The 15,085-nt window shown below is 33.4% G+C and overlaps 1 long non-coding RNA gene across 1 annotated transcript; it reads right to left on the bottom strand.

Moving 5' to 3' along the window:
- Window positions 1-318: 318 nt before the first annotated feature.
- Window positions 319-1,237, bottom strand: LOC124927108. The gene is made up of 2 exons (XR_007098387.1): window positions 1,143-1,237; window positions 319-417 (listed from the first exon to the last, which is right to left on the bottom strand). It is a non-coding gene; the product is annotated as an uncharacterized LOC124927108 (long non-coding RNA).
- Window positions 1,238-15,085: the final 13,848 nt, after the last annotated feature.

Raw genomic sequence — 15,085 nt, 5'->3', positions numbered from 1 at the left:
AAAACCTGCAAGTTGTATTTTAAGATGGATCGCAAATGGTGGCCAGATGACAAACAAAATTTGAGTTAGATGAGATCACATATCAAAACTCAAAACTCTATGTACCAAAAGGGTTTCAATTGTTTCAAAGTTAGAAGGAACATGAAGTTGCATAAAGTTGTCAATGAGATACACGATTTTCAATTGAACCACACAAAATGAACATGAGTAGTGGAACATGGACAATAATGATTTTCATAGAGGATGTGTCAACAAGAAACTAATAGCCACAAAGCAAACATGGTTTAAGTTTAATGAACATTTACCTTGTACTTTTTATTTTCAACTCATCAGCATCAGCTTCATCACTTGAATTTCCATTTAAGAAAAAATCATCATCACTCACATCCAGAATTCCATCATCCTCACCTCCCGTTTCTGAAAAAAAGAATAATCAAGATAAAAGCATAAATGGATTAACATAGCCAATCTGCTTCGAAGAAATAAATAAAAATAAAGACAAAGCAGTTATTCTTTATCTTTATCAACATCAATATATTTAATTATTTTGCCGAAGCAAAAACCACAACTTAATTACAAATGGACAGCCAACCTATGGTTAACAAAGTTCTTTTACACTAACTTTAAACCTTCAAGTTCCTACTTTGGATTTTAAAAGTCGTTTTATAGACGCTCTAACTATATTACTGAATTAAGCGAGACGTTTAGCTTAACTTGAGTTGAATCTAAATAATTATAAAATTATATCAAATTAACTTAATTCACATAAGCATTTATTTAGATTAAGTGATAAATTGTGTTATCAAACAATGCCTAATCTTAGTTTCCAAACATCTATTTATCTGGACAGATCCAAATACAAAGAAAAAAAGTGCTTTCAAATGAGGCCAATTCAGATGTGTTCTTCCAAAAGATTTATACAAAAGGAATGTCGGATACCAAGGAAAAGAAACATTAACATAGTTCCATATCGTTGCAAATTATAGTATTTTTTTGTTGTTGTACTTTTATAAATATTTTAACATGAAAAAAAGTTAAGTTCTGAATGTAATCCCCTTCCCCAAAATTAAAAACACAGAGTGTGTGCTATATGATTTTGATTAGTAACTCAAGTATTAGGGTAAAGAATAAAATCATGATACCTTCCAGGTTCTTCCCACTAGCAGTAGCTGTTACTATATTAGCTTTGATCTACTCACGTAATATATTTATCTTCTTGACAATGTCTGTATTATCACCTCATTCACAATTTGTTTTTTTGCCATATATAGACTTTATTTTGTGCCTCATTCACAATTTTTTTAAAGAGCATAACATAATATCCAGCTTCTATTTGCTTTTTTTATGACATTGCTTGGAAGAAGAAGTTTGATCTCATTGTTTGACAATTATGCTTGCTAACAAGTTATGACTACTTCAAAAAACTTCAAACTTGACATAAAGGGTATCTAATTTGATAATGTAAGAAGCGGGACAAAATCCAGTTCTAATATTGAGTCTAGAAGTACAATTAATACTCATTGTTTTTAATTTCATACCTTCGATCAGTTCTAATATTGATTGAGTCTTTTGTCAGATTCAGTTGTTCATAAGTAAAATTTTCAACTGAGTCCATAGGCTCGTTGTCATCTGATACGGGATACCTCGATAAAGCAGAAAAACCAGCAGCAGAGTAGTTCAACACATCAAGAAGTAGCTGCAACAAATTAAATCTCAAGTCTATCTACAAATTTGATCGCTTCAGATAATTGCCAAACTGAAGGCCTTATATCAAAAACTGTTAACAAATAGTCTAATATTAAAAAAGTACATAGACATGACATACAATATTCACTCAAAAAATATCAAATAAACAACAGAAGATGAGACCTCCTGAGCCAGCAAAATCAACTTCACTTGTGTAAATGTGAAACATATGTTTCGCATTGAATCCTGCTATCTTAAGATCACATTATATCATGGCTTAATAACGTGAATTAAGTTGTCTTGTTTTTTTCTTTTTTTATCTGGGTTTAGTCCTGGGTGGCTAGCACGACCCCCCACAGTCATGGCCCCCTTTTATCAATGCGTTCTGAATGAGAATCGAATACAAGACATTTGGTCTACTAGGTAGGTTTTATTGACTTTTAGGATACAACTTAGTTTCGTTCCAGGTAAACCGTGAACAATTATCTAGCAAGTATGTAATCATCTTCATGGATGCAGTGTACAAAGGATTTTATAAATTTCTATCCTTATTTCTTTTTGTTTGTCAACATCCATTATAATCTTGATATTGTATGCTATAATTGTTTAAGTTTTATATTCTCTCACATTTTTAAACTAAGTCTTTGAATGCTCTCTTTTTCAAATAAAATGTTGACCTTTTTAAAAAAAAAGGCTTGAAAGAACATGGAAATGATATGGGGAAGGACATAGGCAGTTCCAATAGAGATGTAATGTCTTTATTAGAAGCTATTGTCTCAAAGAATAAGAAGCATAATATTTTAAACCTAACTAAATTTAGAAATTTGTGCGGAAAGAAGGATGTTCTGCAATGTGTTCGAGCAAACTCGCATCTTAACTAATTTATAATTTTCTTGTTCAAATTGCTAGGCTTATTTAACATGAATTTCCACAGAAGAAGTGTCTCGAGAATTAATGGGCTACTTCAATAAGAATCGTATATAGTAAGAAACTAGAATTGTCAAGGATGAAAGCAAACATACACCTGAAAGAAGGCATTAATGTGCTCTTCTTTCTGAGAATCTTCACTTTCCATGAGTGTAATCTTCATATGTTTTCCACGCCATGAACTTGCCTGAATACAAGATTTGCGATATGAAACAAATTATCAAGCCCAAGGAACTTGAATGTTTAATCTTGCACATCCTCACAACAAATCAGTTAGATTCAAACCCATGAACCCACGGAACAACATCATCACATACCATTTTAACTTAAATCCACGGAGTTATCAGTTGATTTCAAGTCGTATTAAGCCTACCATTACATGTACTAATAACATCCTATAAGAACTAGCTTATAGAGGAGAAATGAAGATATTCGACCATTTTTGAAGAAAAAACAACGAAGCATTGAAATTGAAGTTGGTATAATTTTCTAAAATTAGATGTTTGTACCCTTGATAGGAATAACAGAAATTGCAGACAAGATATGAACAATGTCTAGTGTTTCAAGGAATGCAAAAGAGATACAAAAAAAGAAAAAAAAATTGAAGTTGGTATAATTTTCTAAAATTAGATGGATAATGCATCTATACATATAGCATTTCTAGTGTGTTCAGCAAATAAAAAAAAAATAAAAAAATTGATGAAAACTCCTTATACATCATCAATAGTTTCATGCAAATTATAACTAAAATTGAGTTGTATCTTAATCCTATTAAAAAATTGTCAAATTTGTAGTTAAACAAAAAAGGGTAGTAGATCAAAGTTTCATTTAACAAATTAAATGGAAGTAATTGCCCGATCATGATCCCAATTTTTTAGAACATGCATATTTTTGTTTGGTACAAAAAAACTGCAAGTTGTATTTTAAGATGGATCGCAAATGGTGGCCAGATGACAAACAAAATTTGAGTTAGATGAGATCACATATCAAAACTCAAAACTCTATGTACCAAAAGGGTTTCAATTGTTTCAAAGTTAGAAGGAACATGAAGTTGCATAAAGTTGTCAATGAGATACACGATTTTCAATTAAACCACACAAAATGAACATGAGTAGTGGAACATGGACAATAATGATTTTTCATAGAGGATGTGTCAACAAGAAACTAATAGCCACAAAGCAAACATGGTTTAAGTTTAATGAACATTTACCTTGTACTTTTTATTTTCAACTCATCAGCATCAGCTTCATCACTTGAATTTCCATTTAAGAAAAAATCATCATCACTCACATCCAGAATTCCATCATCCTCACCTCCCATTTCTGAAAAAAAGAATAATCAAGATAAAAGCATAAATGGATTAACATAGCCAATCTGCTTCGAAGAAATAAATAAAAATAAAGACAAAGCAGTTATTCTTTATCTTTATCAACATCAATATATTTAATTATTTTGCCGAAGCAAAAACCACAACTTAATTACAAATGGACAGCCAACCTATGGTTAACAAAGTTCTTTTACACTAACTTTAAACCTTCAAGTTCCTACTTTGGATTTTAAAAGTCGTTTTATAGACGCTCTAACTATATTACTGAATTAAGCGAGACGTTTAGCTTAACTTGAGTTGAATCTAAATAATTATAAAATTATATCAAATTAACTTAATTCACATAAGCATTTATTTAGATTAAGTGATAAATTGTGTTATCAAACAATGCCTAATCTTAGTTTCCAAACATCTATTTATCTGGACAGATCCAAATACAAAGAAAAAAAGTGCTTTCAAATGAGGCCAATTCAGATGTGTTCTTCCAAAAGATTTATACAAAAGGAATGTCGGATACCAAGGAAAAGAAACATTAACATAGTTCCATATCGTTGCAAATTATAGTATTTTTTTGTTGTTGTACTTTTATAAATATTTTAACATGAAAAAAAGTTAAGTTCTGAATGTAATCCCCTTCCCCAAAATAAAAAACACAGAGTGTGTGTGCTATATGATTTTGATTAGTAACTCAAGTATTAGGGTAAAGAATAAAATCATGATACCTTCCAGGTTCTTCCCACTAGCAGTAGCTGTTACTATATTAGCTTTGATCTACTCACGTAATATATTTATCTTCTTGACAATGTCTGTATTATCACCTCATTCACAATTTGTTTTTTTGCCATATATACACTTTATTTTGTGCCTCATTCACAATTTTTTTAAAGAGCATAACATAATATCCAGCTTCTATTTGCTTTTTTTATGACATTGCTTGGAAGAAGAAGTTTGATCTCATTGTTTGACAATTATGCTTGCTAACAAGTTATGACTACTTCAAAAAACTTCAAACTTGACATAAAGGGTATCTAATTTGATAATGTAAGAAGCGGGACAAAATCCAGTTCTAATATTGAGTCTAGAAGTACAATTAATACTCATTGTTTTTAATTTCATACCTTCGATCAGTTCTAATATTGATTGAGTCTTTTGTCAGATTCAGTTGTTCATAAGTAAAATTTTCAACTGAGGCCATAGGCTCGTTGTCATCTGATACGGGATACCTCGATAAAGCAGAAAAACCAGCAGCAGAGTAGTTCAACACATCAAGAAGTAGCTGCAACAAATTAAATCTCAAGTCTATCTACAAATTTGATCGCTTCAGATAATTGCCAAACTGAAGGCCTTATATAAAAAACTGTTAACAAATAGTCTAATATTAAAAAAGTGCATAGACATGACATACAATATTCACTCAAAAAATATCAAATAAACAACAGAAGATGAGACCTCCTGAGCCAGCAAAATCAACTTCACTTGTGTAAATGTGAAACATATGTTTCGCATTGAATCCTGCTATCTTAAGATCACATTATATCATGGCTTAATAACGTGAATTAAGTTGTATTGTTTTTTTCTTTTTTTATCTGGGTTTAGTCCTAGGGTGGCTAGCACGACCCCCCACAGTCATGGCCCCCTTTTATCAATGCGTTCTGAATGAGAATCGAATACAAGACATTTGGTCTACTAGGTAGGTTTTATTGAATTTTAGGATACAACTTAGTTTCGTTCCAGGTAAACCGTGAACAATTATCTAGCAAGTATGTAATTATCTTCATGGATGCAGTGTACAAAGGATTTTATAAATTTCTATCCTTATTTCTTTTTGTTTGTCAACATCCATTATAATCTTGATATTGTATGCTATAATTGTTTAAGTTTTATATTCTCTCACATTTTTAAACTAAGTCTTTGAATGCTCTCTTTTTCAAATAAAATGTTGACCTTTTTAAAAAAAAGGCTTGAAAGAACATGGAAATGATATGGGGAAGGACATAGGCAGTTCCAATAGAGATGTAATGTCTTTATTAGAAGCTATTGTCTCAAAGAATAAGAAGCATAATATTTTAAACCTAACTAAATTTAGAAATTTGTGCGGAAAGAAGGATGTTCTGCAATGTGTTCGAGCAAACTCGCATCTTAGCTAATTTATAATTTTCTTGTTCAAATTGCTAGGCTTATTTAACATGAATTTCCACAGAAGAAGTGTCTCGAGAATTAATGGGCTACTTCAATAAGAATCGTATATAGTAAGAAACTAGAATTGTCAAGGATGAAAGAAAACATACACCTGAAAGAAGGCATTAATGTGCTCTTCTTTCTGAGAATCTTCACTTTCCATGAGTGTAATCTTCATATGTTTTCCACGCCATGAACTTGCCTGAATACAAGATTTGCGATATGAAACAAATTATCAAGCCCAAGGAACTTGAATGTTTAATCTTGCACATCCTCACAACAAATCAGTTAGATTCAAACCCATGAACCCACGGAACAACATCATCACATACCATTTTAACTTAAATCCACGGAGTTATCAGTTGATTTCAAGTCGTATTAAGCCTACCATTACATGTACTAATAACATCCTATAAGAACTAGCTTATAGAGGAGAAATGAAGATATTCGACCATTTTTGAAGAAAAAACAACGAAGCATTGAAATTGAAGTTGGTATAATTTTCTAAAATTAGATGTTTGTACCCTTGATAGGAATAACAGAAATTGCAGACAAGATATGAACAATGTCTAGTGTTTCAAGGAATGCAAAAGAGATACAAAAAAAGAAAAAAAAAATTGAAGTTGGTATAATTTTCTAAAATTAGATGGATAATGCATCTATACATATAGCATTTCTAGTGTGTTCAGCAACTAAAAAAAATAAAAAAATTGATGAAAACTCCTTATACATCATCAATAGTTTCATGCAAATTATAACTAAAATTGAGTTGTATCTTAATCCTATTGAAAAATTGTCAAATTTGTAGTTAAACAAAAAAGGGTAGTAGATCAAAGTTTCATTTAACAAATTAAATGGAAGTAATTGCCCGATCATGATCCCAATTTTTTAGAACATGCATATTTTTGTTTGGTACAAAAAAACTGCAAGTTGTATTTTAAGATGGATCGCAAATGGTGGCCAGATGACAAACAAAATTTGAGTTAGATGAGATCACATATCAAAACTCAAAACTCTATGTACCAAAAGGGTTTCAATTGTTTCAAAGTTAGAAGGAACATTAAGTTGCATAAAGTTGTCAATGAGATACACGATTTTCAATTGAACCACACAAAATGAACATGAGTAGTGCATGGACAAGAATGGTTTTTCATAGAGGATGTGTCAACAAGAAACTAATAGCCACAAAGCAAACATGGTTTAAGTTTAATGAACATTTACCTAGTACTTTTTATTTTCAACTCATCAGCATCAGCTTCATCACTTGAATTTCCATTTAAAAAAAAATCATCAACACTCACATCCAGAATTCCATCATCCTCACCTCCCGTTTCTGAAAAAAAGAATAATCAAGATAAAAGCATAAATGGATTAACATAGCCAATCTGCTTCGAAGAAAAAAATAAAAATAAAGACAAAGCAGTTATTCTTTATCTTTATCAACATCAATATATTTAATTATTTTGCCGAAGCAAAAACCACAACTTAATTACAAATGGACAGCCAACCTATGGTTAACAAAGTTCTTTTACACTAACTTTAAACCTTCAAGTTCCTACTTTGGATTTTAAAAGTCGTTTTATAGACGCTCTAACTATATTACTGAATTAAGCGAGACGTTTAGCTTAACTTGAGTTGAATCTAAATAATTATAAAATTATATCAAATTAACTTAATTCACATAAGCACTTATTTAGATTAAGTGATAAATTGTGTTATCAAACAATGCCTAATCTTAGTTTCCAAACATCTATTTATCTGGACAGATCCAAATACAAAGAAAAAAAGTGCTTTCAAATGAGGCCAATTCAGATGTGTTCTTCCAAAAGATTTATACAAAAGGAATGTCGGATACCAAGGAAAAGAAACATTAACATACTTCCATATCGTTGCAAATTATAGTATTTTTTTGTTGTTGTACTTTTATAAATATTTTAATATGAAAAATAAGTTAAGTTCTGAATGTAATCCCCTTCCCCAAAATAAAAAACACAGAGTGTGTGTGCTATATGATTTTGATTAGTAACTCAAGTATTAGGGTAAAGAATAAAATCATGATACCTTCCAGGTTCTTCCCACTAACAGCAACTGTTACTATATTAGCTTTGATCTGCTCACGTAATATATTTATCTTCTTGACAATGTCTGTATTATCATCTCATTCACAATTTGTTTTTTTTGCCATATATACACTTTATTTTGTGCCTCATTCACAATTTGTTTAAAGAGCATAACATAATATCCAGCTTCTATTTGCTTTTTTTATGACATTGCTTGGAAGAAGAAGTTTAATCTCATTGTTTGACAATTATGCTTGCTAACAAGTTATGACTACTTCAAAAAACTTCAAACTTGACATAAAGGGTATCTAATTTGATAATGTAAGAACCGGGACAAAATCAAGTTCTAATATTGAGTCTAGAAGTACAATTAATACTCATTGTTTTTAATTTCATACCTTCGATCAGTTCTAATATTGATTGAGTCTTTTGTCAGATTAGGTTGTTCATAAGTAAAATTTTCAACTGAGGCCATAGGCTCGTTGTCATCTGATACAGGATACCTCGATAAAGTAGAAAAACCAGCAGCAGAGTAGTTCAACACATCAAGAAGTAGCTGCAACAAATTAAATCTCAAGTCTATCTACAAATTTGATGGCTTAAGATAATTGCCAAACTGAAGGCCTTCTATCAAAAACTGTTAACAAATAGTCTAATATTAAAAAAGTACATAGACATGACATACAATATTCACTCAAAAAATATCAAATAAACAACAGAAGATGAGACCTCCTGAGCCAGCAAAATCAACTTCACTTGTGTAAATGTGAAACATATGTTTCGCATTGAATCCTGCTATCTTAAGATCACATTATATCATGGCTTAATAACGTGAATTAAGTTGTATTGTTTTTTTCTTTTTTTATCTGGGTTTAGTCCTTGGGTGGCTAGCACGACCACCCACAGTCATTGTCCCCTTTTATCAATGCGTTCTGAATGAGAATCGAATACAAGACATTTGGTCTACTAGGTAGGTTTTATTGACTTTTAGGATACAACTTAGTTTCGTTCCAGGTAAACCGTGAACAATTATCTAGCAAGTATGTAATCATCTTCATGGATGCAGTGTACAAAGGATTTTATAAATTTCTATCCTTATTTCATTTTGTTTGTCAACATCCATTATAATCTTGATATTGTATGCTATAATTGTTTAAGTTTTATATTCTCTCACATTTTTAAACTAAGTCTTTGAATGCTCTCTTTTTCAAATAAAATGTTGACCTTTTTAAAAAAAGGCTTGAAAGAACATGGAAATGATATGGGGAAGGACATAGGTAGTTCCAATAGAGATGTAATGTCTTTATTAGAAGCTATTGTCTCAAAGAATAAGAAGCATAATATTTTAAACCTAACTAAATTTAGAAATTTGTGCAGAAAGAAGGATGTTCTGCAATGTGTTCGAGCAAACTCGCATCTTAGCTAATTTATAATTTTCTTGTTCAAATTGCTAGGCTTATTTAACATGAATTTCCACAGAAGAAGTGTCTCGAGAATTAATGGGCTACTTCAATAAGAATCGTATATAGTAAAAAACTAGAATTGTCAAGGATGAAAGCAAACATACACCTGAAAGAAGGCATTAATGTGCTCTTCTTTTTGAAAATCTTCACTTTCCATGAGTGTCATCTTCATATGTTTTCCACGCCATGCCATGAACTTGCCTGAATACAAGATTTGCGATATGAAACAAATTATCAAGCCCAAGGAACTTGAATGTTTAATCTTGCACATCCTCACAACAAATCAGTTAGATTCAAACCCATGAACCCACGGAACAACATCATCACATACCATTTTAACTTAAATCTACGGAGTTATCAGTTGATTTCAAGTCGTATTAAGCCTACCATTACATGTACTAATAACATCCTATAAGAACTAGCTTATAGAGGAGAAATGAAGATATTCGACCATTTTTGAAGAAAAAACAACGAAGCATTGAAATTGAGTTAATGATTCAACGAAAAGAAATGCTTACCTCGGATGATTTGATGGATTGCAGAAGGCTTTGCAAAGTATCCGTCGTCGTCGCTGCCATTGCTCACTCCTTCAACTCAATCGTCTCTCACTCTCACACTAGTTTTACCTTTTATCTAAGATCTTCCTCCTCCCGCCATTTACAAAAATAAAATTTATTCATATGAACTCTTAACATGACGAATATACGCACAAACTTTTACGATAAGTTAGAAAATTCCTAATTTATTTTCCAAGGTTACACACTGTTAAGCTACGGAATCTCCCAAGGTTACGAAGGCACAATAACATTTTAACTTGCTGAATATAAAAGAAAACGGGATTAAGCAAAATAAAAAATAACTAACAATAAACAGAATCATCTATTTATGTCAAGATATTATAAAATAAACACCTTTTGGACTTGATTGTAAATAGGCTTCCCGTCCATCAGAATATGAACTTTATTTTTGTATGTTAATTATAATTTATAATGACATTAAAAGTAAGTTCCTATATTTAATTATGAGTATTCTTTAAACAAACGAAAAATTAATTGGAAAATAGGAAATAATAAACAAACAAGAAAAAACCCAAATTTTTAAACCGGCCCAATTAATTGTCAAATGCCCGACGTTCAATTTTAAACTCAAACACATCTTTGGGCTAGGTCATACATGGGTTACTCTCGGTTTATCAGATTATTAAAATTTGCCGTCAAAATTTAATTATATATAAGTATTCTCTAAATTAATTATCAGTTGTAAAACAAGAAACAATAATAAAAAATATGAAAGGGGAGACTCAAATTTCAATTTCGGCCCCTTAATCATTAAAAACTCAACCACCATACTTTTAAAACTCGAGTCACCCCAGGTTTCATATTGTCACGTGTCATTCAATACGTTACGGAATCTCTCAGGGTTACTAAGGCCCAATAATATTTTAACGTGCTGAATATAAAAGAAAACGGTACTAACAGAGTTAAGCGAAATAAAAAATAATTAACAATAAACATTATGGCCCATTTATGCCTACAAATTATAAAATAAACACCTTTTTTGGCTTGATTGTATGTAGGTTTCTACATTCATCAGAATATTAACTATCTTTTTGTATGTTAATTATAATTTATAATGACATTAAAAGTAAGTTCCTATATTTATTTATGAGTATTCTTTAAACAAACGAAAAATTAGTTGGAAAATAGGAAATAATAAACAAACAAGAAAAAACCTAAATTTTCAAACCGACCAAATTAATTTTCAAATGCCCAAAGTTCAATTTTAAACTTAAACATATCTTTGGTGTTAGATAAAATTAGACCGGTTCACAGAACTTAACACAAATAAACCTTCCATGCAGGAACAAAGAACCGGACCAGTCAAAGTACCCAATCGGTTTGAGAAAACGAACCGGTCAGACCAATGAACCGGTTAAGAAGCTCAACCGGTCAAGTTATCAAACCGACCTGAAACATGACCGCTCAAAAGAAGGCTGGAAACACCAGACAACCGGTCAATAACTGGAAGTCATCAGGCTAAGTCAAATGACCGACCAGCATAAGAAGATACTTCGGGTATCTGTTGAGAATGATACCAAAGGAACAGACTGAACATTTCCATATCCATACAAGTCTGAGGAAAGTCTGCAGGCTGCAGAAGACAGTCCTACAAGATCTTTCCACTTCAGGATAAATCAGAGGCAATCTTCCAAGTACAGACAACTGTCTAACAGACAATCACCATATTGAGTAAAAGACAAACCTAGTAGGTTTGTCTTACACACTGGAAGATCAAACCGTCAGGTCTGAAAAGTTGACCGTCAGGTCTGAAAAGTTGACCGCCAGGTCTGAATCACCGAACCTCTGCTCAGCCAATCAAATTCAAGGAAAAGAAATATGACCGTTAGCATATTTCACCTATAAAAGGAGCAGCTGAAGAGGAGTAAATGTGGGAACACAGTGAACATTTAATTTACAAGTGATAAGAGTGTGTTCTCTCTCTAGAAAAGCTTAAGTGCTAAGTTAAAGTGTGTATTTACAATTTCGGTGTAAATTGTACGGGTGTTATCGAGCAGGAAATAAGTCTTGATCGGATTGTATTTGTATTCCTTAGTGAATATTCTACTCGCGGTTTCGAGAGGAAGGGGTGACATAGGAGTTTTATCTCCGAACATCCATAAAAACCTATCTTGTTATTTACTCTCTACTGGTTCTACATTCTAACCGACCTGTACTAACCTACATACACCGCCTTAACCGACTCTACACCACCTAAACCGAATCACCAAGTTATAAAACTGACCCAGCAACCTCCAAACATGTCCTATTCAAAAACCGGTTCTGCCTATCTTGTGAGTGTGCTGCTTCAACCTGAAACAAACCTCTTCCGCGCTTGAACCTGGTTCAAGGGTTTGTGACAGTTTGTGTAGTATTGAAACCCCGGTGTTAATCTCTAACAGGATTAATCACCACCCTTTGAGTGAGACGCGATGACCGGTCCAACCCGATCCTCCAGCCGCGACCTAGATCCTAACAATTGGTATCAGAGCAGTTAGTTTCAATACTCAAGCAAGCATGTCGTTTGATAGGCCCCTAATGCTAGAAGGTGATGATTTTGCCAACTGGAAGGCATGCATGCACCTACACTTAATCACCTTGGATGATGAGATGCAGTTCATTCTGGCTTAAGGACCGATAATCATTGATAAGGACAGAAAGGAATGGACAGCTGAAGATAGGAGAAGAAATAACCTGGACAACCATGCTAGAAACCGGATCTCCAACAGTGTGGACAGAAACACGTACTGCAAGATCAGAGACTGCAAAACCGCAAAGGAAACATGGGACACAGTTATTCAGATTTATGAGGGAAATAAAAGAACCAAGGAAAACGAGGTAATGGTAGCTACCCAGAAGTTTGAAAGCATCAAGATGAAACCGAAAGAAACAATGAGAGAATACAGTGACCGGTTCACAGGTGTGTTAGACGAGCTAGCAACTCTTAGCAAGAAGTATGATAACAAGGAGGTCATCATGAAAGCTTTAAGATCTCTTCCAAGTGCGTGGGATATAAAGACAATGGTGATGAGGGAATCAAACTGCCTAAGCAAGATGAAACTATATGATGTATTTGGAGATCTTAAGGCATATGAGTTTGAAATGAGATCTAGGACTGAAGAAGAAGTCTCGGCTTCAACCACAACCAGAGCACTAATCACATCCACAGAACCGGCTGCACCTACACCGATCAGAACCGCCGAACAGTTCACCGAGGATGCCATGGCAATGCTTGCACAGAAATTTGGGAGGTTCATGAAAAGGAGCCAACCGACAAACAACTACAACTATGGTGATAAATCCAATGTAAGATGCTATAACTGTAACTGTTTGGGACATTTCAAGTGGGAATGTAGAAAACCGAGGAGGGATGACCGGAAACCGGATAACCAAAATAACCGAAATAACTATCAACAAACCGGTGAAGGAAGTGAGGTTTAGAAGGCACTGATAGCCGATGATAGAGGAAGCTTATGGGCTCACAGTGACAGTGATGATGAACTCACATGCCTCATGGCAAATGAGGAACATGTATTTGACTCTCCTTATGAAGAATTTACTAAAGATGAGTTATATAATGCATTAAATGATATGGTAGTAGAGTATAAGAACCTACTAGCCATGTTACCTAAGCAACTCAACTTTAGAACCGACCCTATAGTACCCATTCTGACAGAACCAGAAATACCCGTTATAACCGAACCAGAGATCATAGAACCTGATGAAATCCCTACCTTAGAAACCGAGTTAGCACCTGAACCACCACTCAAGACCGAACAGTCTAGTGAACCAGTTCGAGAACTAACCGAAGAGGAAAATGCCCGACTCCAGTATAAAATGGCCGCATATAAGAGATCTAGTGACATGGTAAAGAAGATGTGTAGCTATAAGAGACATCCTTTTTGCATGTTTGGTCTAGGGTACAAAAATGATAGATCCAAAAACCCGTAGACAAAGTAAGGTTCACAAAGAACGACCTCCCTCTTATAAGTTTCAATAGAAGTTCCTTAACCGCTGAAGAGGAATTGACCGCATATTATACTGCAGAAAAACTAACCTATGTAGGTCCAACCGACTCTGAGAAGTGGCTTGACCCTGAGAAAAGAAAAGCCGACCTGCTCAAAAATAGGAGAACCAATCCTCAATCGCATAGGTCAAACCACAAATCACCCTCATTTAAAGCCTTCATAGAAAAACCGAAGTATCCAAAACCGAGTGCCAAAAAGACGGTTAAGACCTTAGAAAAGAAAGCTCTCCGGTTTTTCAAGGTCTAGATGCCCAAGGGACTAATCGCATGTGGACCCAAGTAAATGTGGGTACCAAATAGTTGTAAATATGTACATTTTGCAGGATTTAAAGAAACGACTAGGAAACTCTGAATGGTATTTGGACAATGGTTGCTCCAGGCATATGACCGGGAACAACAACCTTTTAACCGACATCAGAATAGAGACCGGTGCACTAATCACTTTCGGTGACAACTCAAAAGGTAGAACTGTGGGCAAGGATAAGATTGTCCATGGTAACCTGACAATTGATAATGTACTCTTAGTTGAAAACCTACGTTTTAACTTGCTAAGTATTAGTCAAATGTGTGATGCTGGATACACGGTAGAATTTCTTAAACATGCATGCTTAGTTAAGAACTCTCAAGGCACCATACTACTAACCGGAAATAGGCTAGGAAATATTTACAAGGTAGACTGGAAAACTAAGATAGAATATCATGTATGCATGATAGCTAAGACTGATCAAATATGGCTGTGGCATAAGAGACTAAACCATCTAAACATGAAAACCTTAAACTATATTCGCGGTAAAAAGTTAGTCGAAGGCATTCCTGACATAGTATTTAACAAGGATAAGGTTTGTTCAGCATGTCAAATT

This window comes from Impatiens glandulifera, chromosome 2 (genome assembly GCF_907164915.1).
Source record: "Impatiens glandulifera chromosome 2, dImpGla2.1, whole genome shotgun sequence".
In the NCBI taxonomy this organism is placed as follows: Eukaryota; Viridiplantae; Streptophyta; class Magnoliopsida; order Ericales; family Balsaminaceae; genus Impatiens; species Impatiens glandulifera.
The sequence above is the reverse complement of the archived record's forward strand: the minus strand, read 5'-3'. Positions and strand labels throughout refer to the sequence as shown.